The sequence below is a fragment of the Amblyomma maculatum genome, chromosome 1, assembly GCF_055883805.1.
Source record: "Amblyomma maculatum isolate TAMU_Amacu chromosome 1, ASM5588380v1, whole genome shotgun sequence".
Classification (NCBI taxonomy): domain Eukaryota; kingdom Metazoa; phylum Arthropoda; class Arachnida; order Ixodida; family Ixodidae; genus Amblyomma; species Amblyomma maculatum.
Window position 1 is genome coordinate 60,425,907 of NC_139344.1, and position 26,393 is coordinate 60,452,299.

Genomic DNA, 26,393 nt, shown 5'->3' on the forward strand with positions numbered 1-26,393 from the left:
AGTCTGGTTCTGGATCAATGAGAATTTACCGATGAGGTCGCACACGATGCAGATGGGCCTGGCCCGTGAGGTAATTGGAGCGAGCGCTTCCGTCGAATCTCGGGGTTTACAGAGTCGGTAGAACAGAAGGTAGAATTAATAACGCTATCGGAAACGCAATACTTTCTCATTAAAAAAGTGGTAAAGCTGAAGTGTATCAACAAAGTAAAAAAAAACACCATTAAATGCTCCCGGTTTATCACATTCATTATTGCGATAGCGACCCCAACGTTATGCAGGGAAGGATATTAATGGCTGCCTAAGGTGATGCACCCTATGTACAGCGAGTACGCGCAAGATTTTAACAAAACAGACTGGGGGGGGGGGGGGGGGGGGGGGGAGAAAATATGAGCAGCGATACTGCGCTCTCTTACAAGGAATGTAGATGTGACAAAGTTCTGCCAATGCTCCGTGGAGCCTTCTAATTACGTGCGAAAGATCCCTTAGCGTTGCGTATACAGAAACAAAGCCTGATGTGGTAGCAAAAATGCCATGCATAGCACGCGCTAGAGCGTCTTTTTTTTTTTTTAAGTTACTTCGAGCAATGCGCTTCTTTAAGACTTGCTACGTTAGAGTATAGTTTAATTTGCAAGCCTTCTTCACAGTCGTCTTGTGTCTGCAGATCCAAATGCAACGAAGTGTTTTTCAAAGAGTCGAATTTTCGTGAGGTGTGAGCCGCGCGTGGCTCTCGGGTAATTTTTGTCGCGACACTGTGATTTTGTCGCGACAGGATTTCAGCTGGTTTTCAGGCATCCTGTTTACGAGAAACGGCAATTGCCATAACATTCTTGCTCTAAGAAAATGGCGGTTTGACATTATTGTTGCCTTCATTTTGCATAATTCATCGGCACTAACCTTTGAGAGCAAATATAAAACTGCGAACGTTGTGCAAAAATAAAATAATTTTGTGAGAGCAAGAACTTTTATTTATTTTATTTTATTTTGTACTTACTGCAGTCTCAATGAGGCCAAGCAGGTGGGCATATTTCTGCTAACATAGAGAAGTATTATAACAAGAATACGCGCGCTGTTGCACTAGGCATAAGCAACAAGAGAAAATACTAAAATAAAAGAAGCAATTTTTGCACTGATAGGTGACCTTGGCACAATCAGAACACAAGGTACCTGCATATAAATTTTTACAGCCTATAAGGTAACACACACACACACAAAAAAAAAAGAAAATTACTGTCAAAATACATATGTAGCGCCTGTTCAAAATCGTCACTACAGAAAATTTCTGAGGGTACGGTAGTCAATAATCACTTACCCTTGGCTATAACACAGCTGCACATTAGTCGCGGCAAGGCATCGCGATGTCGGAATCAATTATTTGACGTTGCCGCAAATTAGGCGTGATTGCTACCATATTTTGATGGCATTGCCGATATTTTCGCGGTGCTGATTGGTCGAAATTGCTACTAGTGTATTCTGCAAAATTATTGGGGAGACCGTGCACATCCAACATCATACAAGGCACGTTTATTATTTTTTTTCTTGGCTCCCCTTTTGACATTGATCTGCAATGTGGCACTTTCCTCGCAAGTTTCCGCACTGAAGGGTGGCGCTGCCGCTGGATGTTCAACTGACCACACGTGACTTCTGGCGCGGAATTCGGCCGATATTGGCGATTTTAATTCATGATATACACGCCACACGAACTAGTGTAAGAAGATTGGCGCGCACGCACGGAACAGTGTCATTTGCTCATTTGCCTGAGCTTAAAAAAAATTATATATATATATATATATATATATATATATATATATATATATATATATATATATATATATATATATATATATATATATATATATATATAATTAATTAAATATATAATTATAACGAGTACCCTCATTTGCCCTTCATTTATATATATATATATATATATATATATATATATATATATATAAATGAAGGGCAAATGAGGGTACTCGTTATAATACATGAAGGAAAGAAGCCAACAGTCGGCGAGGCCAAGGAAAGCATTGGGGATTGTACTTTATGTCTTCTTTTTTTTAATTTTTACTTCGGTAATCACATAAATTAGTAATGTAATCTGTTTAGGGGAAAGATAAACACAAAGCAGAAGGAAAAACAACGTACCGATGGTGGGGACCGAACCCACGACCTCCGAATATCGCGTCCGGTGCTCTTCCAACTGAGCTACATCGGCCGCTGTCCCATCTGCTGCTTTTTGGGGTATTAATGTTGTCTGTATAAGAACCTTGAGAGTGTTCACCAGCGCCGCCCTCAACCATAGCGGTGAACGTGGAGCATCTTGTGTTACCGCTAGCGTCACGTAGAACGTGATCAAGGGCGAGGGCGAAAGCTGTGCTAGAACCCTCTTACGCTACCTATGGCTTCAAGACTGCCAGAACCGAGACCCCCGTAAGCTACAAGCATATAAATGAAGGGGAAATGAGGGTACTCGTCATAATAGTAAACAGATTACATTACCAATTTATGTGATTACCGAAGTAAAAATTAAAAAAAAAACGACAAAGTACAATCCCCAATGCTTTCCTTGGCCTTGCCGACTGTTGGCTTCTTTCCAACACACACACACACACACACACACACACACACACACACACACACACACACACACACACACACACACACACACACACACACACACACACACACACACACACACACACACACACACACACACACACACACACACACACACACACACACACACACACACACACACACACGCACACACGCACGCACGCACGCACGCACGCGCACACACACACACACACACACACACACACACACACACACACACACACACACACACACACACACACACACACACACACACACACACACACACACACACACACACACACACACACATGTATATATATAGGCGTTGTCCTCAAAGCTTTGCTGCAGAAACATGCCTTTAAAGCGCTATCGCACGAACGTTTGCATGCTAATGAGATAGATGAGCCTTTATATGCAAAAAGAGCATGAAAACTGCATATGTTTTCACGCTGTAGTGAACCGTTTGCAGGGGACTACCACAGTTCATTTCGTATCAGCTAATCAGGCTGTATGCTGCAGACAAATGATTTGTCTAAAATAGGAGGAAGGTACTGTGTAAACTTGTCACAATTTTATGAAACATCTCTGAACACATGCATATGTGACCATATACCTGGCACATTTCGTCCGCTTTTTCGACACGACTCTCTAAATGGCGGCCGTATTACGTTATGCGTGCGCGGTGGCATGAGGCTTCGTTATGCAGGGATTATGGGGAAAGGGTGACAATGATTTCATTAGAATGACATTTAATTTAAATTTTTTCACGTTTCAATTGCCCAACGCTCTCGCTAGAATTAGTCAGACCGACGGTCGAAGGAAAATAAGTGAATGAAATCAAAGGAAAAGAGCTGCATCGTAGCGGCCTTGTATTAACCGCACGCATTCCATCCATTACCTTCAAGAAACTAACAGAGTAAGGCGCGTGCTCCGAGAAGACAGTGCGCAGAAAGTGTTTACTTCACTGTTTGCGCTTTCCAACTGTTCAAACGATTGAATGTCTAATGTATAGTTAAAATAACACAGGATTAATACACTCATTAGCGCGAAAAAGCGCAGAAGTTCACAGCTATTTATTAGTCATAAAACTAAAGCGAGTGACTGGCAAATGTATTTTCCAGCTGGTTTTTTGCAAACAGGAGAGGCTAATGAGCAATCGGCGAGTCTTGCTTACCTGACTTCCTGGTTTTATCATTCATGAGTTGTACAATCTTCATGGTTGATGTCATGGATTTTAAATACTTTCCAAAGCCCACGTCGACCGCTTACCGTTGCGCTTTCACGCCGGGCGGTTTCAAACGCAGACAGCGACTTCTTCCTTGTCTCTCGTTTATTTCTGTTGCAGCGTCGAAAAAGCGACTGCTAGGCTTCTCTCGGGGTTTCTTTTGTCGGCAAAAGAGCGTGATTTTATCGTGAATTTATTAAACAGGCATGACTCTCAAGTCTGACCGCGGGAGCATTCTTCCGTAACACAGTCATATGGATAAGCTGAGACGCCCCTCTAGGTCTCGATTATTGACAATACTTGACCATGTCTCCAAAGGATGAGCTAAGGTGCTTGGCAATGCTTCTGTGGTAAAAAAAAAGAGAGAGAGAGAGAGAGAGAGAGAGAGAGAGAGAGAGAGAGAGAGAGAGAGAGAGAGAGAGAATTTATTTGCGTGTGTGTGGGGGAGGGGAGAAGCCAATAGCTTATTACGGCATCAGTGCGATACCTATATGTTGGGTCTTGTTGTGCGCCCTTATGCCACGAATTGTACTGTGACATATTGCACATTTCATTCAGCTTATCTGTGCAGATGCGGCTGCTCGGACCCGGGGTGCGTTCCTCGCCATCGTCTTGAAGCTTCACTCGCTTTGCTTCTGCTTAGTTCCGCTTCGGCTTGCCATTTGTTCTTGTTGCCTATTTCGCTTTCATTGTCGACGCTGATCTGTTGCTTCCAACGCAAGGCCCCAGCTTTATTGACAGGCGTTTCTTGCGATGTTAACGACGCACTCCCTCAGCAGCTGCAGCAGAGCGCTTGTTCTCTCCATGGGACGCGGTTCGAGTAGCTTCGGCGGCGTAGACGCACTTCGAAGTCTGCGACAGGACTTTCCTCGGTTCCATGCTTGCGGCAACCAATTCCGATATGTACAGACACGTTCAAACCCATGAAACAACCAAGCGTGACGTCATGAGACTACGCAACTGACAGCGTAGTCTCATGACGTCACGCACGTCGTCAACCTATCAGCGCTCGATCATGTTACGTGATCCACGGCGTCATATATCGTGGCGATGTCGTGGATTTCAGATTTGTACACAAACGAGGCTTCTATTGTATCGCATAAAAAGCACAATTTTCAGTGTATTTGTTGTTCTAGTGACTTGTCAAAAGGTATAAGGATTACTTGTTTCTAGCAGCAAGAAGAAAATAGCATAAAATATTTTTAAGTATATGACCGCACATTTCTGAGAAATATGTCGACCTTAAGCTTCGCTCTGAAGGCCAAGAACACGTCGCTTCAGGTACGAGGGAGAAAGAGAAAGGGTGAACAGAGTATGGTCATTCAAACGCGCCTCTTTCTCTCCATCCGATTAAGAAAAGATGAAAAGATTACTCCACTGATCTCTATTAGAGGGCCGAACGTCTCACCATGTGCCTGTAGGTGAAGCCAATGGAAGTAAGGGGTCTTGTCCAGGGAGTCGGCATTTGACAGTGTTCGAAATGGGCTATCAGCACGGTTTTTCGGTTGCTGTTTCTGTTTTCTGCTTCACAGTTTGTCGATTCGTCCTTCTCGCCTTTTTCAACGGCAATGCCCACCTATTGCGCCGTTAGTTGAATGAGAATACCAGCAGTTTTTGGAAAAGAGGTGTCAGGAAAACGGACCCTATGAATTTCAATGGGACGACACCAGCACACGATAGGACACCGCTGCAGACGGCACGCAAGAAGTTTGTCTGCTCTACTCTGTGTATACCCGTTCCGCTAGCGTCGTCAATGCTGGGCTTCGTTGTGATGCATGTTCCTCTGCTCTAAAGCCGGGGGAACCTTCTCTAGACAGCTGAATGCTGTATAGAGTTGTGTTTCGAGTCAGCCGATGCGAGGACGCGGCTTGTCGGTTCGTTCAAACACCCAGCTGCAAATGGTATGTACTATTTGTCCAACGGAGGCTATCAAAGTGCTGTTTGTTATTGTACCAGACAAGCTATTATGTCTGAATGTACTTATATTTTCATACGGGGTGCAGTGGACTTAGAACAGCGCTTTTCCTTCATTCCTGTTGTAATCTCTCGCGCTATGCTCCTGTGACCAGCCCGATATTTTTACGCGCTCTTGTTAGTGCAGCTGTACAAGCGTGTCTGTGCAGATAGAGTTCAGCGAAAAGCATGTGTCGGGCAGGTAATGATGTCATAAAGAAATAAACATCGTCAGCAACCATCAACGCGATGAGACATATCGGCTGCTTGCAACTCGCACCGCTGGTGCCGCTCCAGGGATACGGGTGTCCGGATTTCCACCATCCCTCGCAGTTTGCTTCTTACTTCGATGTCAAGATGAAATTGATCTCATTGTTATTTCATTACTGCTCCTCTACACACGCAAGACTAGAATTGTACCGTAGTGTAATATGTTACGCTCTCGTCTACCGCCTGTTGGGTTAATCCTGCCTCCCTTTCTTCCTCAATTTTTCTGTACTTGGTTCTCCAAATGATGCTCAGATTTCTCGCGTTCAGCCTGCTTATTCCTTTTATATAAGGGCGGATGTTCTACGAGCACAACGCTGAACACTGCGAACGAAAGGCCGAAAATCGCGACTTTTTTCCGCTGCAATACATGGCAGACGCTCGCCTTCCGGGACAGGCGCGGTTAGACTTCCGTTGGCTTAACTCGCGCTCGCCTCGGAAAGCGCCAATGGGGCATCAAGGTTACAATGGAGATAGGGGTAGAACTGCGCAAAAAAGACAACACCAGAGACATATAGAAAGAAAAACGACACCACGGGCACAGTTTTTCGTTCCTATATCTCTTGGCCTGCCTCTTTTGAGCTGTTGTACCCCTATCTGCAATGAACCAATTATCCCGCAAGAGCAATACTAATGGAGATCAGTGCATTGCACAGATAGCAGGCCGAATGTTGCAGCCCGCAACTGAACTCCTCCTCGCAATGCTAATACAAAATGCGTTTAACGCAAACGTTAAGCATTTCATCGACAGTCAACGCCGCTATTTCAGCCGCTTTCATTGCGAATTAATTGAATGAAATAAGTGTTGACTCCAGGACAACTGAAGCAGTTCTTATGAATATATAATTACCGGAGCCAAAGAGAGCTCCAAGGCATGCGCGCCTGTCTTCCGTCTCGGTCCTGCCTCCTAAGCGGGTTATTACGAAGCGGGAAACCTTTCCTCTTTGTTTTGTTTTGTTTTTGTCGCCAAAGACAAAAGGCACGAGTCGCTTACTTTGTAACATGTTTTCATCGTCTCTGCGAATACTGGACAGAACACGTCACATTCGTGTCGGCGGAAGTTTTTAGGACAACGTGAGCGTACGGGTTGAACATGAAACTCACTCAACGCTGTTTCGTAGACTGCAGCAACGGCGCAAGCTCACGTCGGTTTCCTTCGCAGACCTAACACCAGACGAGGCGAGAAGCGCCACACATCGATCTTAGTGCAAGCCTACGATGTCAGGAGAATCGTGAATGTATCTTCCTCGTTTTCAATTATACTTCTTTCTTTCGTACCCTCTCTGACTTATTTGTCTTTCCTTAATTCCTTGCTCATATAACATTTCTGGCGTTTCGCGAACAAGTCGTAAGAAGCTGTCTTGGGCTGGGAGCAATTTCGCAGCTCCGCGTTCGGGCAGTTCAACTGGGCGGTGTAAACATTGGGCAGTGATGGCCCGCCAGGCATTTGTTAATTTTTACGCGCCGTAGAAGGTGAGCAGCTTCTTCGCTTCCGAGCTTTCAGTACGCGTCACTAATAAACGTGCCAGGAGAGCGCAATTGCTTGTTTTCGGGGCCGTAAACCGGGCTGAAGGAAGGGCAGGCGTTTGCCCGTGCTTCCCGGTTTGTTTTTCTTTGTCTTTGCGACGAGTCGTGCTGCAATGTTCGTGCTTTCAGCGCAGGCTATCTGTGAATTGCGTGCGCTTTGTTTGCCGCGCTTTTGTGGAGCCCGCAACGTCTTTACGCTGTTGAGGGAGAGTCGACAATCATGCGTGTCTTTTCATTGCGGAAATCATCCCGTTTGACAGACGCTTCGCTCAACTGAACACCTTCGCCTTGACGGCGTTCGTTGGACGCCTCTGGCAAGCTGATGCCGGGTTGGTACATGGAATGTAATTTAATATCCTGTTGCGGCGCCATGTTGATGTTGAAGCTGACGCTCTAGTCGTCGCTTGAATTAACCCTTATGTAATCAATAAAAGTAATTTAATTATCGTTCTAAAAAGACGGTAACGGTTTCTTTCGCGGTATGTGGGGAATTTAATGTCCCGAAGCGACACATGTGGCTATGAGGGACGCCGTAGTGTTGGGCCCCGGCCTAATTTAGTCCGCGTAGATTTCTTAAACAGGCGCGGACATCGCATAGCATGCGGAAGCTTTTGTGTTTCCCCACCATCGAAACGCGGCCGCCGTGAGATTCTTGGGATCAGTAGCCGAACACCGAAGCCACTAAGCCATCACAGCGGCTGGTCTTTGCGTTCGGTTTTCATAAACGTAGGAGTGCTCGAGAATGTAACCATAAGGTAACGATCGATGACTCGGAAGGCTTATGTGCAACCTCTCTGAAGCCGATCAAGGCATTCATCTGTCAGTGTGATCTGCAGCGCACATTTAGATCACTGTTTTGTACGAGACCAATCCGACACACGCTGCCGTAGCCTACAAATCAAGCGACCAGAAGATAGCCTGCAGCGTCTTTTCTTAGGCGCCGTATTCCTGTGAAGACGTACTCTATGTAACTTCAGTGTGATGAGTTGTTTTGCTGATAATCCGATAATCCCCAAGTCCGGGTAACTTGGAACTTGACCCACCTGTAGTGTATGCGTGCACCGCCCTTGAAGAACGTGAACCACAACAGCCAAAACATGGAGCGAAACTCGTTTATTCAATGATGCATACAGTATATATACATAACTGTAGCCCCCTGGCGGTGTTCAGATTGAAACAGAAACAAGAAACAACTATACAACATATCCTCTTCCTTTATCTTAAGGTTGGTAAATCAGTAGGTTAGCACGTATTTCATCATCTCAAAGAGTTTACGCTGTTAAACGTACATGCACATATAAACCATTGCAGTTACACAAACGATCACAAAGCATCCCGTGGTCTGTTCACACAGTGTCCACACTACTCGTAGCCGTATCGGCCAGGCGATCGTCTTTTTCGAGGTGGCAGTACACGACGTAGATGCTCCGGCGTTGGAGACAACGTCCCTGTTTTGTCATGAGGTGGGTCCGACTGGTCCGAGTACTCGTGAGGCGTCAGGAGAAGCCCCATGCGCGGTCCGAAGAATGGACTGGTCCGAGCCCTCGTGAGGCATCAGGGAAGCGCCATGCTGACTTTAACCACTCTCAATGGGGTTCCACGATTGAAGCGCCGCTAGAACCATCGACAGCTTGGACGCATTCCATATCTTGCCATCTTCGAGACGAAAAGCCGATCGCCCATGTTTCTTTGTTACCTTGCAGGGACCCGCGAAAACGAAGTCCCCCTTGAAGGATGTGGCAGGTTTTCTTCACCCGCACAAGTCCCCAACTTTCACAGTGATCTCTTTCGCAGACCTGCGACTGTTCGTATACTTCTGGCTGTACTGCTGTTGCTTCTTCACCCATTCGCACAGGCGCTCCAGCTCCGAGTCTGGGTGGCTGGAAAAGACAGGTGACGGTTATCCGACATCAAGTCTGGTTATTGGTACGCGTTCGTGGAGCAGTAGTGCAGGGCTAAGCCCCATAGTAGCGTGTGGAGTGCAGCGTTAAATTCCCAAGTACTCGGTTACTGCTTGACGAAGCGGACGCTGCTCTTACGCTTGAGCATACCATTTGAAAACTCTGTTGAACCATTCAGCTCCCCAGTTCGCTGTCGGATAATATAAGGATGAATGCAGAAGGCGGATTCCACGCTCTTTTAGAAACTGCTCAAACTTTCTAGACGTTAACTGTGGCCCATTGTCACACGCGATGTCATCCGGGGAACCTTCACGGGGAAATACAGAAAGTAAAAACTTTGTGACTATAGCTGTGGAGACGTCGCAGCAGAAGTGTACCTCAGGCCACTTTGCAAAAATAGTCCACCATCATCATCATCATCAGCCTGATTATACCCACTGCAGGGCGAAGGCCTCTCCCATATTTCTCCACTTAACCCGGTTCTGTGCTAGCTGCATCCACTTGACCCCTGCGAACTTCTTAATCTCATCCGCCCACCTAACTTTCTGCCGCCCCCTGCTACGCTTTCCTTCCCTTGGAATCCAGTTTGTTACCCTCAGCGACCATCGGTTATCCTGTCTTCGCACTACATGTCCTGCCCATGTCCATTTCTTCTTCTTAATTTCTACTAGAATGTCGGTAACTTGAGTTATTTCTCTGACCCACTCTGCACGCTTTCTATCTCTTAATGTTACCCCTACCATTTTTCGTTCCATAGCCCTCTGGGTTGTCCTCAACTTAAGTAGAACTCTCTTGGTTAGCCTCCACGTTTCAGCCCCATAGGTGAGTACAGGCAAGATGCAACTGTTGTATACTTTCCTCTTGAGAGATACCGGTAAGCTGCTAGTCATAATATGCGAGTGCTTGCCAAATGCGCTCCATCCCAATCGTATTCTTCTTGTTATTTCCTTTTCGTGGTCCGGATCTGCGGTTACTACCTGTCCTAAGTAGACATATTCGCCTACTACTTCCAGTATTTCGCTACCTAATGTAAACTGCTGTTCCTTCCCGAGGCTGTTGAACATTACCTTAGTCTTCTGCATATTGATTTTCAAGCCTACCTTTCTACTTTTCCTGTCTAGGTCATCAATCATTATTTGCAGTTCATCCCCCGAGTTGCTTAGCAAGGCAATGTCATCAGGAAATCGCAGATTACTGAGGTATTCTCCATCTACCTTTATCCCTAACTGCTCCCATTCCAAGTCTCTGAATACTTCCTCTAAACAAGCTGTGAATAGTACTGGGGAGATTGTGCCTCCTTGCCTAACACCTTTCTCTATGGGAATTTTGTTACTTTCTTTATTCAGAACTATGGTTGCTGTGCAGCCAGTACATGTATCTTCCAGCACTTTCACGTACGGCTCGTCTACCCCCTGATTTCGCAATGCCTGCATCACCGCCGAGGTTTCAACTGAGTCAAATGCTTTTTCGTAATCAATGAATGCTATGTATAAGGGCTGGTTATATTCCGAGCATTTTTCTATCACCTGATTGATGATATGGATATGATCGATAGTAGAGTACCGTTTCCGAAACCCTGCTTGATCCTTTTCTTGATTGCAGTCCAAGATTGTTCTGATTCTATTAGCGATTACCTTAGTAAATACCTTATACGTAACAGACAGTAAGCTGATTGGTCTGTAATTTTTAAGGTCCTTAGAGTCCCCCTTCTTGTGAATGAGGATAATGTTTGCATTCTTCCATGGTTCCGGTACCGTCGATGACACCAGGCACTGCGTATACAGGGTGGCCAGGTTTTCTAGCACGATATCCCCCCCGTCCTTCAGCAAATCTGTAGTGATCTGATCCTCTCCAGCTGATTTCCCCCTTTTCATAGTTTCTAGTGCTTTCTTGACCTCGTCCTTCGTCACTGGTGGAACGTCTGACTGTTTTTCCCTACCGCCAATCTCATTACGGTCCTGACTACTTTGGCTACTGTAGAGATCTGTATAGAACTCCTCGGCTACTTTGACTATCTTTTCCATATTAGTGATGACGTTGCCCGCCTTGTCCCTTATCGCATACATCTGGTTTTTGCCTATGCCCAATTTCTTCTTTACCGCTTTAAGGCTTCCCCCGTTCTTTACAGCATGCTCAATTTTCTCCATGTTATACTTCCTTATATCGGCCACCTTCCGCTTATTGATTAGCTTTGATATCTCGGCCAATTCGATCTGGTCTGTTGGATTGGAAGCTTTCATACTCCGGCGTTTCTTAATCAAATCTTTCGTCTCCTTAGACAGCTTACCGGTATCCTCTCTAACTATCCTACCGCCTACTTCTACCGCGCACTCAGTAATGATATCTCTGAAATTATTGTTCCTTGCCTCTAGGGTAATGTCGCCATCCTCAGTTACAGCTGAAAACCTATTCTGTAGCGAGATCCTGAACTCTTCTGCCCTCCACCTCACCGCTAATTCGTTGATGGGTTTCTTCCTTACTAATCTATTGCGTTCCTTCTTCTGATTTAGGCTAATTCGGGACCTCACCATCCTGTGGTCACTGCATCGCACTTTCCCGATTACCTCTACATCCTGCACAATGGCGGGGGTTGAACACATTAGGAAGTCGATTTCATTTGTAGTCTCTCCGTTAGGACTTTTCCATGTCCATTTCCGGTTCTTCCGTTTGCTGAAGAAGGTATTCATGATTCGTAAGTTATTGCGCTCTGCAAACTCAACTAGTAACTCCCCACTGCTATTCCTAGAACCAATGCCATAGTCACCTACTGCCTTGTCTCCTGCCTGTTTTTTCCCTATATATATATATATATATATATATATATATATGTATATATATATATATATATATATATATATATATATATATATATATATATATATATATATATATATATAGCGGGTAATATAGATGAATTCTATAGTATTAATGAGAGGGTTGTAGGCATCGTAATTAGGCTTAATAAGCGGTATAAACTGAAGGTTGTACAGCCCTATGCACCTACATGTAGTTATGATGACCAGGCAGTTGAAAGCTTCTATGAAGATGTAGAATCGGCAATGCGAAAAGTAAAGACGCAGTATACTGTACTAATGGGCGATTTCAATGCCAAGTCCACCAGCGTAGGCGCAAACCGACAGTCATGCGGAGCCCGCTTCAGAGAACCCACGCTGTCGATTGCTACCTTTTGCTATGGGCCGTCTGGAAAAGGCATCAGCTGCATTGAAATAGCAGATACCTTAGCACTCTTGTCTGCTGCCTGCTGCAGGTCTGAATCGCGAGTTCAACTTTCCAATCCATGCCCGGCCAATAAAACCGCACTCGAATAGGTGCCTTTGTCCTGACAATTCCGGGATGGGCCTCATGTGCTGCGGCGACCACTTGCGGCGTCAATACTTCTAACAATATCTCCGCGGAGCAACAAGTTATCAACAACGGACAATTCTTGGCGCACCTTACAATATGGGCTAAACTCAACCGGGAGTGATTTGTGCGAAGGCCATGACGACTGGACGTAAGAAATGACTCGTTGCAACGTGTCGCTTTCATCCAAACTGCTGGAATTGCTCTTCAGTGATACACGATGGCGCTTGAATCAACGGCCACCACTTCGTCTGTCGACGCTTCATCCTGCTGTAACGCAACTGGAAGACGGGACAGAGCATCTGCAACTTGGTTTTCCAATCCCTTCCGGCATTGCACCGTATAGTTATACCGGAGAAGTCTCTCTTCCCAGCGCGCTATGCGTAGCGGCCGTCTACCAGTACCTTGAATTGACAGGAGATATACCAGATCCCGGTGATCGGTGTACAGTGTGCATGCCTTGCACACTACCTATAGGTTTACTAACCATACGCCATACCAGGTCTACGCATAGGTCTATCTACTAACTATACAACAGCACTAAATACATATCCTATAGGCCAGGCTAAGCCAGATGGTTCCTGGAGCTTAATCAGCGACCTTATGACCTGTGTAACACCTCTACCACACACCCGATTAACTGAGCGCGCTATAGCCACTAGGACATTCTTGAAAGACCACAGTGTTGTCTTGGAGTTCAAATCAATCAGTCAGTCGATGAATAAGCCCTATGACTAGTTCAGCGAGTCCGTCTGCCCGTCCGTCCGTAAAACCACATTAGTGAGTTGTCCGCATTCACTGATGCCGCTGCACAACGAAAAATGAAAAGCGGTTGCCAGCTGACGGATGCGTCACGGACAGGAAGCCATTTTGTTTTTTTTTTCCAGGGTGGTCCCGAAAACTTGAAACGATAGCTTCAGTACACGATGCTGCAGGTCTGAATCGCGAGTTCAACTTTCCGATCCATGCCCGGTCACCAAAACCGCACTCGTAGTCTCCGTGTGCATGAATATGACCTTCAAATGAGCCAGAGGTCAAACCACGAAGCACTTGCGGTGACGTTATTGTGTCGCTCCCCATGGTAACAAAGGCCAAGGTCAAACGTCAAGGTCAAATGTCGAAAGTAAAAGCGATGAACTATGACGTGGGCATATGGTTCGGTGTCACGTTATAATTGACGTCACATTGTGGCAGCGTATAAGAGGAGCGCGCAGCTCACCAGGCCTTTGCTGCAGCATGGAGCCCGAGGAGAGGGACGCGAAAGAAGCTATCCTGTACACACTAGGTTTAACCGCAGTTGAACCACCAGCATTTTTTTTTTCTTTTTTTTTTTCGTCCACCTGCCACCATGTACGGTAGCGCTACATCACTACCGTCTTTTGTCCGGTTCCCTTTCTGTTCTCACCTATAGTGCTATGCAACGTTTTCAATGTGCATGTCTTCATGCTCCCCACCTGTTCGTATGCATAGATCCGTAGATGAATAGTTCGTATCATGTGAACATGAAAAGTGTGTACGGGGATGCTGCCGAGCTCGTCTTTTAGGTGCTAATACTCGTAAATTTTTTATTTTCCTTTTGATTAGGTAAAATAGGGAATGAAATTTCACCTTTCAGTACGTCTGAAACATAGAGCCTCTAGAAGAGCCTGAAACATAGAGCCTCTACACCCAAAATAGATACACCCACGTTTAGCCACTTCCCGACCACCGCATACATCGGCCTTGAAAATATTTCTCTTCAATTAAAGGAGTAATATTCACTGCCATTCACCCGAGGGTAGTCACACGGCTGCAGAGGAAATCTGCACAACTTTCGCAAAAGCTTCGCAGTTGAAGGAAACTTCCCACTCCGCCTTGCGGTCAGCTATGAATACATTGGTCTAAAATTTTCTTTCATAGTTCCGCCATCTAAGAGGGTATAATCTGTAGTTTTAAAAGGTTATCCCCTGCATTTTTATCCAATACAGATCGTTTCCCCTTTCTAATCCCCTTCTTGTTTTCCCACAGGTCGTCTGCTTCCCTTCCTGCGTATTTTTGTAGTAAACGGCCAATGAAACCACTTTGTGGCCTCTTTTCCTTCCTCCATATTTATATCATTGGCCCTATAGTTCTTGCATAGTTCCATAGTTACTGTTCACCGTTCTCAACTAATTATTTTCGCTTGCGAGTTGACTATACGCTTGCTTCCCGCTTATTTTCGCTCGTTCATCTCAAACGTTTTTCCACGCTCATTCTGCTTCGAACTTTTCTTGCTTCAAGAGATGAGTAGCGTTTGGAAGACTGACATTGTGTGCCCGTGGCGAGACCGCAAATTAAGCACGGAAATCCTGGTATCCTTCCATTCGAGCCTTGTGCCCAACCTGAGTCCTCCAAACGCTGTTTGTTTTACCGCTAATGCAGCCTAATGATAAAAGCATGTTACTCGGGGGAATCGTCGGAACCATTACGCCTTTCTGCGTGTCCCGCGCAGCTTTAGGCTTGCGATAATCGCAAACTGTTCCGTGTTTCATTGTGAGCACGGTTCTCTCGGTTTCTAATTTGTTCGTGTCTTCTTTATATACACCTTATCATTGTTAGTCAGTGCTGAGAGAGACAGAAAGAGAGAGATCTTAATGAGATGGGGATGTCTACCATGGTGGTGAACCTGGCATGCTACTTCCGATGAAGTTGAAAAGTGAAGGAAAAAAAATGAATTAAAGAAATCGGTCACACACGCTGTCACACACATGCGCACACGCAGATGAGATGAAATGAGTGAATTTGGGTCTCTATCAACCCTGTGTCCTTAAGAAAAGTTAATAAGGCATTTCTGGCTCGTGCAGCCGAAGACCCATCGCACCAGGGACCGAATACATGTTCAAGACGCAAGGTTCTGTCCTGAACTAGGCCTATATTACAACGTAATGTCTTGCGGTGTGCAATAAACCTTAAAATTTGGCAGGAGCATATACCAAATGTTCAAAATCTTCACACACATCGCATGCAGAGCACAGAGGGCTGCCGGGTATACCGTTTTTGTGTAGGAAGTATTCTGCGTATGACACACTGAAGCGAATTCGGTCCAGAGAATTACGATGGCATATGTTCAAACTGTGTGGCATTAGAAAGCCACAATTGGGGTCTATTCGGTGTAAACGTCGGTACTTATGTTTCGGACCACATCACAGAGAGCGCTGCGAACGCCAGGATCCAATAGCCACAAGTCTCGCTTCGTGGGAATGCAATTGGGATCCTCATTGATGAATCGTCATACTATCTTTGCAGCGGCATCAGCGTAGCCGTTGCCCGCGATGCCGCAGTGAGCAGGTAGCCAGCGCAGGCCTCAGTCCTATTTAAGTAGACGACGAGCGGTTCTTGAATCCTTGACGACTAACAATCGCAGTGCAGCGCGGCAGTCACTGGTGATAACTCTGCTGCAGGGGATTGTTGCAGAATATATGTAATAGCTTCTCGCAGAGCTGTTAGCTCAGTAGCCGTCGCCGAAGTGCGGTGACTGAGTGTGGTCGAGATTGTGGTGTAGATTGATGGTATCCAGAGGACAATGGATGAGGAGACAGGCTTTACAGAGCCATCAGTGTAGACGTGGTATTGTGCACTTTAGTATGCAGAGATGTGCCTAAGGCCGAGGTATTTAAGTGAAGGTCCAGGGGTATGGGTTTACATTTAATACCATGACGAGTCGTCCAAATTTGGCATGAAGCAAACCTCCAGGGTGGCAAAGATGACGGGACTGCGTGCTGGTATTGCTTCGGGAGAAGCTGAGAGAGTGCTGTCATAATTTGCTCTGCAAATGGATGGCTAGGTGAACGCGCAAACCGCAGCTGGGCACGAATTAGCTCATGTGGTAAAAACACTGCTGCAGATTGACGTCTGCTCTCCGACAGAGCACTCACTGAGGAGGTGTTCTTTGGAAGAACTGGGCATACTCTCAAAGCTTTGGCTTGCATGGATTCAAGCAGCTTTATGTTTGCTTGGGAAATGCCCTGAAGAGCAGGGAGACTATAAGGGAAGAAGGCCTTCACAAAGTGCTCCATAAAGTCGTAATAAATAAGTAGAGGTGCCTCTTCTGGTTGTTGGGAGCATACGAAAGATAGAGATATATGAAGAGAGTTTCATCTTAAGGTATTGGACGTGTGGTGACCGTGAGAGGGACTCATCAGAGGTCACACCTAGAAAAGTTTGGTTGGTGACATGTGGTATAGAGGGGCTGCAATACAGCCTAATGCTCCCTGTAGTCGCGCGTGCCCAATGTGCACTGAACGATATTCGTATGCTCCTGCTCCAGGTATGTCATGCCCTCATTATGCGACCACTGCGTGAATAGTTTTGTTGCACACCGTCAAATATGATTATCTGCGACTTAAATATGGTGGGGGTTTAAGCATTGATTGAACATTGTTGTACGAGTTAAAACTGAGTGGCTTTGCATGGTTTAGCTAGGTTGTACACGGTTTGATGGTTTGAATTTGGGGGACGCTCATGCTATGCCTTTTAGAATAGACACAGTATCGCCTTTAACACCGACTTTTCATTCCGAGATTTTTGTAAGGAAGGCGCAGTATTTGTTCCGCTTTTCGGTGGACACCTACACTTAATTTGTAAGAAAGGAAAGGCGGGGTATCTGTCTCACTGTGCGGCGGACACCTATACTTAATAATGTCAAAGTCACACCGCATTTTCATTCCGCGCTTTTCGTTACATCTTTGCTTATGTTCGTTTTTGGGGAAAGGAAGCAGCACCTGTCTCAGTTCTAGATGGACACCTAAACTTAATTGGATCAAGGTCATTCGTACTTAGCGAGGCAAAATCCGAAGTTGCACCCCGATTAGTACAGTTTAAGTTCTAAAATTAAATCCCAAAATTGCTGCGTTGTTCTCGGGAGGCACTTGCGATGGTTTAAATATATATATCTGACTTCTGGTTACCACTACGATGTCACCATCGTGCGTTAAACTCTGAAGACATTTTTTTTTTTTTTGCCAACATCACGTCATCTCGTTGGTACTCAAATAAAAGACTCACCTGCATTGCTTGAGCGTAGGCTCTTTCCTACACTTTACATTCATGTCATATATGCCGTCTCCTAGCCCTCTTGTGCAGCTCTCGTTCTGTACTGGTCATATAGCTACTGTGGCTCACACAACACTTAGCACCTTGCCCATAACAGGCTGTTATTGCCACTGAGCGCAAATTCATGATATAGCTTACTGGGTGCACGCTATGGCAGAAACAAGATGGTATAGAATGAACAGGAAGGAGAAAAAATGGCAGCTTGAAACTTTTTGCTGTATATCACCTTCATCGGCAGCTACCTTTCCTTGTTCACCGGGGGCACTACGGAATGGAATAGTTTTGGCACTTTTGTTTTAGCGCCGCATGCACTCACTCATTGAAGCCTCATCTTGAGCTGGATGCTCGGCCTAGCCAAGCATGTGGTCTCCGCCAAGGTGCAGCATCCCAACGTCGCCGCCCTCACGCACTTGTGTGCAGTGGACGGTGATCGATTACAGCCGCGCCACATCGATTTGGCGGCAGGGGACCGAAACGAGAAGGTGTCTAGTCATGCTAGCGTGTTCCACAACCGCTCTAAGTGTTTATAATTGTGGTGACTCTATGAACATCATTCATTAAAACACACACACACACACACACACACACACACACACACACACACACACACACACACACACACACACACACACACACACACACACACACACACACACACACACACACACACACACACACACACACACACACACACACACACACACACACACACACACACACACACACGCACGCACGCACGCACGCACGCACGCACGCACACACACACACACACACACACACACACACACACACACACACACACACACACACACACATATATATATATATATATATATATATATATATATATATATATATATATATATATATATATATATATATATACATATACAGAAATGCTTCAGGCGTCCGGGTGCGCATGCGAAGGAACGACATATGATTACAACTGCTGCCACGATGTTGATCTCCAACTTGGCTTCTTCCTGAGAGCATGAATTTGCACTCATAAGCACTCATGTATTCAAATTCTTTATTATTTCACACAGTTGTTAATTTTTTATATATATGTTTTCTGCGTATACCAGCGTTGTCACTACTTGTGGGCAAAGCCAAAACCGACCTCCGACACTCTGGCTGTGAGCGAAGCTAGCAAAAATACCTGCCTATAGTGTGACTAACGAATCGTTACTATGCGTAAGCGATACCCTGGAGTATGACTGCCGGTACACCCCTGTGGTGCTGAAACATGGAGGTTAACGAAAAGTGTTCTACTTAAGTTGAGGGCAACGCAGACGGCCACGCAATCGAAAATGTTAGGTGTAACGTTAAGAGATAGGAAGCGCGCAGAGTGGGTCAGAGAAATAACTCGAGGTAATATCACTCCATAATTGAAAGAAAAGAAATGGACATGGGCAGGACATGTAGTTCGAAGAGATGTTAACCGATGTTCTCTAAGAGCAACCAATTGGATTCCAAGGGAAAGAAAGCGTACAGGGGCGGCAGAAAATTAGGTGGCTGGTTGAGGTTAATAAGTCCGCAGTGGATGCAGCTAGCACAGTACCGGGTTATTGAAGGAAAATGGGAGAGGCCTTTGCCCTGAAATGGGTATAGTCCGGCTGATGATGATGGATTATGACTGCGATTATAGCGGTGTCGCGAAGGTTTCAGGAATAATTTCGATCTGACAGGATTTAGTGATGCGCACCAAAATCTAAGTGCACTGCCGTTTTTACCTTTTTATTTTTCTCTGCCATCTACATGCTTCACTGACACTTATAAAATTCGGTCTGTTCGATGGTGCACCTTTAGGCGCAGTGAACTGCGTCGATGCATCCGCGTCCGTCTTGGCGTAGCTTTAACTTAGGCCGTCTGAATCCGACCCCGAGACTGAGGTCGAAACTGCGAATTTGTGCTCGGCAGTCGAACGCCATGACCACCGAACCACTGCGGTGGGTGGAAAGAAAATAAAAATTAATTTTCCGCCAGTCTCATTAAAAAAAAAAAATCATGTTCTCTGTCTAAGCGTTAAAGTGACATTTACGGCGAAGTTTTATAGTATTTAATTTTCAGAACAAAACTGCGCTCAAATATAGCAGCTGCTTCTTCGTATAAAGGTACATGTGCGCATGAACGATAGAACATGTAATATTTCTGTTGTCGAGTTTGAGATATAATCAAGGGTAGTAGATGGGCACACAAAGCGGGTTATGGAAAACCGAGCGATGATTGATGGGGAGCCACAGTCCGCATGCCAGCGATTAGACAAGTGGAACCCAAACGAAGACAAGTCCACTTGTTGAAGCATTGGCTTGCATACTGAAGTCCCTCTGAACTCTTGTTCGGTTCTTGGAAACGTTTATCTAATCATTGCTATCTACGACTTTATTTTTGCTGCTTGTTTGTACCTAATCGATCAATGGAGATGGCCCATAGCTATATTAGAAGAACGTAGGCTTGCTAAATTTTATATTTATATGGTTTTAAGTGGCACTCTTTTGTATCTGTACAACATATGCATGCATTGCTACGATAAGGACCAGTTGGTTCTGCATGTTGGTTCTCAACGCGCTACGATGCACCAGCGATTCAAAAACGTTCGTCCTGCATGTTTTTACGTTTGTTCAATTGTTAGTGCATCGTAACGCGCTGAAAACCAACATATGCATAGCATGTGGCGATGAAGACAGTTGCTGTTTGACCAGAATCACTGATGACGCAGCCCGTAGGTAAGCTTAAGTCGGTCATGGCGCCTTTTTCTTACCAGCGTTTTGTATTCGTTGTCATTACTATACATCGCTTAGGACAAAAATGGGCGTATAATTGCAGGTGCTGTTCATAAAACGCCAGAGCAGCTTTCCTTGAAAAGTCAAGGGACCTAAGCAATAAGCGCTTCTGTCGCATCTACGGGTAGGCCATAAATATGCCCTTGCAGCTATTTCCTAGTGGAGCTCTAGCTCTAGCGCAGAAGTTTGACCCTGTAATGAGAAAGGAAGCAATGACAGAATAGGAGGAAGAGAGACTGCACGCTTGTCGACATCTTTATCCCGCTGATGCTGCGTGGATCCCTATAGTGACATTGGCTATATGATTTCGCCCGTGATCAGTCATGCACGCGCTGAAAAGCATAAAGGAAATGAACGCGCGAAGGAGCAAGAGAATCCCAGTAGAGCTATAGTCTATCAGCAAAATTACATTTTATGCCACGAATAATTTAGTGTTCAAGCGGCGCGGGAATGGCGCTCACGCCTCCTCAACACGCGCACAAAAACGCACAGAAAAGACAAGGCAAAGAAGAGAGAAACCGTTCACAAGTTAATCGAATGACCTTTTCCTACTCCTTCTTCCGATCTCTTCAGCCGTCAGCAAGAAATCAGTTTTGTCTGTTTTCTTCGGTCCTCGGACGGTTTACTGCCACGAAGCGATCCACACAGCCGAAGCTTTCTTTAGTCATCGCCGGACAAAGCGGGCGTCAGCCGCCATGGATTCTCTCAAGTATGCGGAAATACTTGGATTTGAAGTAGAAACTTGAAAAGCGAGCATTAATAACTGAGTCATCACCGAATAAAGAGGTGCATGTGCGTGAAAGATACAAGCGCGACCGTATAGGAGGTTGCAACGGTGCAAATATCAGGGAGAAAAATACGGCAGGCTAAAGAGGAGGAGACCGCGCGGCATAAGAGAAACGAAGCTTATTTTAATCAGCAAGGGTCGACTTGCTTTAAAGGACTCATATCACTGTCAAATCATCCGTGCAAATTAATAAAAAGAAGTCACAATGGGGAACAGCTGGAGCTGGCGGCTAAATTTTTACGCACAGTGTTGCTCTTTGACAGGAAGCGAAGGTGAATTATCTACCGTCCTTACCACTGTCCACGTGCATGGAATTTTACAGATGGCAGAACGGCTAAGTAACGATAGGAAAGACAAAAAGAAAAAAAAACCTTGCACTTAGGCTGACGTAGGGGCGCATCGCATTCGTTATTTTTATTATTTCGCGAATCGAACTGGTGCAACAACTGCTGTAGCGGACGCTGTTAGCGTGGACACATATCAGCAAAGCGCCCCGTCAGTGTCTTTGTTTTGACTTTTCGCTTCTAAGGCATATTTGAAATATACTAGGTTGAAAATCATGTTCAGCTGACTGAAAACTCTACTCTATAAAAGTACATGAGCTCTCCGCGCCGTGCCTTCAGCTTTCAGTGTGTCGAACTGCACTTTCCCTGTGATCCCTTTTAGGGAAGAAAAAAGCTCGGAGCGCAAAATTTTGGAAAAAGAGCACGAAGTCCCTATACAGTATGGTCTGCACCTGGCACAAAATCACGTTGGGAATTTTGTTCTACGTTGAGCAAGATGGGGAAAGAAAATGTTGTCAAGTCCGCACCTTTAGATAGGATTTGTGCGGCTCAATGTTTATTATCTTCTCAAAGCAACTAAGGCTATAAGAGGCGACACAGTTGAGGGCTCCAGTAATTTCGACCACCTGGGCTTCTTTAAGGTAAACGGACATCGCTGTGCAGCGCGCCTTGCGTTTAGCATCGTCGAAATGTGGCCGCCGACACGGTCGAGGTCGAACCCGGGTCGTCCGGCTCAGTAGACGATCACTGAGCCGCTGCGGCGGGCTTACAGAGCCCAAAATTTTCGCACCTTACCCTGTTATTTCTCCCTGTCGCTCACCTATGTGATTTCCCCTCCCTGTTCCTCGTTATTCCTTTCTTTCCGTCGCCCCAGTTCAGGCGCTTCAGTATAATTGATAGCAGATACCTGTGCTGGCAAACATATCTTTACTTCCATTTTTGTTTTTTTTATCATTAAAGAAACACACAATAATAAATTTCATAGTCCTTGGGCAGCATAATGAAATTATGGTGCTGCCCCTTGTGCGCCAAGTGTCAAAGTTACGCTGAAACCAGCGTGCGCACTTGGAATATGCGCTCATTGCCGCGCTGATTAAGACAAGTGCACCGAGTATTCAATTCCTGCCGCGCCGCGTAAATTAAGTTCTTTGTAGAACCAAGTTACTTCGCTCCGGACGTTTTTAGCTGCGCCAAAGCGGTGGAGAATGCACAGTAAACGAACGCACGCGCGGTATGGTTTAGGTGCATGCCCTCTGCAGCTGCGTTAGCAACGCGACGAAGACGGCTACAGTGTTGTGTTACGGCGAAATGATTAGTTGTCCAGACATGTTTCCGGGCACCAGCCCAACCTAAGCGTTACGAAGAGCGAGGTGACCGAGTAGACGAGTTGGGCCTCGCGGGCATGAGCTTCTATGTGACATTCAAGCGTAGAAAAGTATTATAGGAAACGATGGAGAGAAATAGCAAAAGATAAGAAACGGCTAACAACTTTTGCAAACATGATATCTCTTCGAGCTTCCACACCTCCGTCACTGCGCAGTGAAATCAAGCAGATTTGGCAGGTTTTAAGGCAGAGGTGAGTTCTGAGGCTTACACGCCAGGTTTTCATGAACCCAGTTTAGCGTCTGCGCTGTAAAACCCACCGGCGTAAAAGTAGATAGATTGCTCATATAATAATGAGGATATGCAGCATGTGTCGCCGTGTAAGTGTGGGGATATAAGTTATATACGTTATCGAAAGAATGGCAGAGCAAGAGTGCGGTAATCCGCGAACAATCGCTTAAGCAATCGGTGTTACTGCGATTCTATGGCAGGGGCAGAAAACGTTTCGCTCCTATCTGCATGTACAGGTTCCTATATAGAATCTTGGTCCATGTCTTGACCTTTATTATCGCTCGAAGGCCCCACATACAATGTACGAGCGTTTTCCGTGTCCTGTTATTTTTTTTTTATTACTATTATTCTTGTTGCGTTTGTTTAGGGCACCCAGGGATGAATAATGAAGAAACAGTGCTTTCCAGCAAAACGTGGCTACTGGAATGTCGGAGAGGAGCGCCTGGGGGAGGCCGTGCAAGTGTTTCCGCGCATGCCGTAATCAACACGTTTCACTCGCACATGACACCCGGGTCCGCGTGATGTATTGGGGAGACAGGACGGCGGTAGGGAGGGTTATGCGGGGCTGCAGAGAGGAGTGAGGGTGCAGAAAGAAAAAGCGACGACGGAAGCAAGCGACCGCGGCAGACCTCCGCGGAGATTGCGCCAGATATGGTCGAGTGAAAGACAATGCAATAAAGGAGTTATAGCCGTTTTTCGCTGTCGCTGGTAATGGGAACGGGGAGATACGGCCGGCCATTATCAAGGGCTTCCGTCACCTTCGGCGGTAGAAGCAGCCTTCGTCAGGCAACGGCAGCGGCCGTATATGCATGTCGCCTCGACAGAAGAATTACGGAGGAAAGAAAAAGACAGCGAAAAAAAAAAAAAAAAGCCAAGGCGCGAGAACATGTCGAGACGAGGGAGATGAAAAAATATATACCCGCGAAGTAACGACGGGCATCCGACGTAAAGGGGCGCGAAAACCTGCAGCGCAGACAGGAGTGCACACGCTGCGAGCGGCGTCGAAGGCAAGACGGTCAAACAATAAGCCAACACACACATCGCGAAAGGTCGCCCAATATTGTGTTCGTGTATAGAATGAAGAGGGAAGAAAAAATAACGGGAGAAAGGAACAAAACTGCAAAGCGTGTACAGCCGTTGGAGAGAGCGATGGGGCAGAATGAGGCAAACGACAAAGCGAGACTAGAAAAGATGTACACATATATCTGTGTGCGTGTGTACCTGCTGCTAAAGAACACGTGTTCTTTCTTGTTGGTCGGCGAGCGAGGCGCTCCCGCGCAGCGTGGTCGCGGCTTCCGCCGCTCCGGCGTTTAATGGCGCCGTTTTCGCAGCTGTGTACGTCGGCGGCGCCTGTGTGCCCCTGGGTGTAATTGTGTTGGCCGCCTCAGCCCGGGCTGTCCTCGATAAGAGACGGGCCGCCGGAGGGGTGGAGGAGACCCACCGAGGAGAGCAGGTCGGTTGAACTCTCTTGTCTCTCTGCCGCGAATTTCTCGCTTTTCGGCGGCCGCCTCTAAGTGCGCCCCATTAGACGCGTTACAACCGTTCGGGACGCGCTCTCGCACGTTGGCGGTTGCTCTGCAGGAGGAGGAAAGCGGGCTGCAGGCACTCGCGCGTTTTGTTCATTGCAACCTTATCGCCACACTCCTAAATACGCGAGGTTTCCCAAGGAACGGCGTAGCACAAAGACGTGACAAACGTACAGTATAGAACCACGGATGAGAACCGAGAGGACGAGAGAGAGAGAAAGCTAGGTGAGGAGACAGAAGGAGACAGGAAAATAAAAAAAAAATTACGGGTCGGCTTTGTCGCCGGGCCGGTATATCACAGACTGCGATGCCTATCTAGGCGAGGTTCACGAGGAAGCCGCCCGTCCAGTACGTATACCCTGCACATGTGAACCATGTGTGACGCGTGATACGGAGGTGGACGCACGGGTCCCACGTACAGCAGGTCAAGTCTGCTGAGATCAGTGCCGCTTCACGCTCCTTGTTTTGGCGGCTGGAAGAAGTCAATGAAGCACGGCATTCGGGAGCTGCTGGCAGTAAACGATGCAGGCATTCTAGCGTGGGCGAGGCACTACTGAGTTGGTCACGGAAAGCGGCGCGAGCGAAAGCCAGCTGACGTTGAAGGGAGCGCTTTCATGAACTTTACAAGAACGGGCCACGCGTTCTTAAGGAGATCAGCATATTAATGACTGCAAAGAGGCCCAAACGACTATTTCGAGCGTAAATGGTAGGGCCGAAAAGTAAACTGCACCAACAATTGAGAAATAATGATGGTAATAACGGTGTCCTGAGTTACCGATTAACGCCACTTAGTAGGCAGAAAGAAAAAAAAAACTAACTTCAAAATTGGTAGAGCTAACCTTAGCGGTTTGTCACGTAAGTCAGCTTGAGCTCAATGACATTTTCCGCAGAAATGTGTGGAGCAATAGAAGGCTCCGGATCTATGCCCGGAGCGCAGACGGCAGGTTCAGCTCTATATATTTGCTCTTTCCCGCAGTAACGACGTAGAACAATGCTAAAAGTCTTTAGCGCTTACGGCGCAGTACGGCCCTTGCTTTGGAACTGACTTGCACACGAATCTACGTTGACGAAGGCGGCGACACACAACGTGAGAAAGCGAATGTTTAACATGCACGATGTCAGGCTGTGGTGGTGGCTTGGTTGCCTAAAGCAGCCGCCAGGGACGCTGACCTGCGTGCTTGGCAATAGGTTGAAATGATTTTCGCGGCTGTATGCTATTTATTTATTATGTATTTTATTCACGCATGGCCCACTCACCTGATGCGCGACATTACACTGCAACGACGGAACAAAGCGGCTTCAGTGCCTCAGGGGTTTGTACCAGACACTCGCCTGTCCGCGATGTTTCGTTGTGAGCATGCAAAAAGATATTTCACCGTTTCCGTTGCTTCTCTTCGGGTTTCATTTAATGATTGTTTCGATTCAGAATCGCTGACGAGCTTGGAGGCGAGAACCGCGTGTTGATACGGTATACCGCCGCGCATGCGCAGAAGAC

At 46.3% G+C, this 26,393-nt stretch overlaps 1 protein-coding gene across 3 annotated transcripts in view; it reads left to right on the forward strand.

The window, feature by feature from the left end:
- LOC146202542 (uncharacterized) overlaps window positions 1-26,393 on the forward strand; it is a 142,872-nt gene that overhangs the window by 82,226 nt on the left and 34,253 nt on the right. Inside the window, exon 2 of one of the 3 annotated variants that reach the window (XM_084588208.1) lies at window positions 24,704-24,825. The exons of 1 other annotated variant lie outside the window; for it this stretch is intronic. The gene's annotated coding sequence lies outside the window, so the exon portion shown is untranslated. Of the gene's footprint in view, window positions 1-24,539; window positions 24,826-26,393 lie in introns of those variants that run through there. One more of the 3 variants, XM_084588207.1, reaches the window with a different exon arrangement.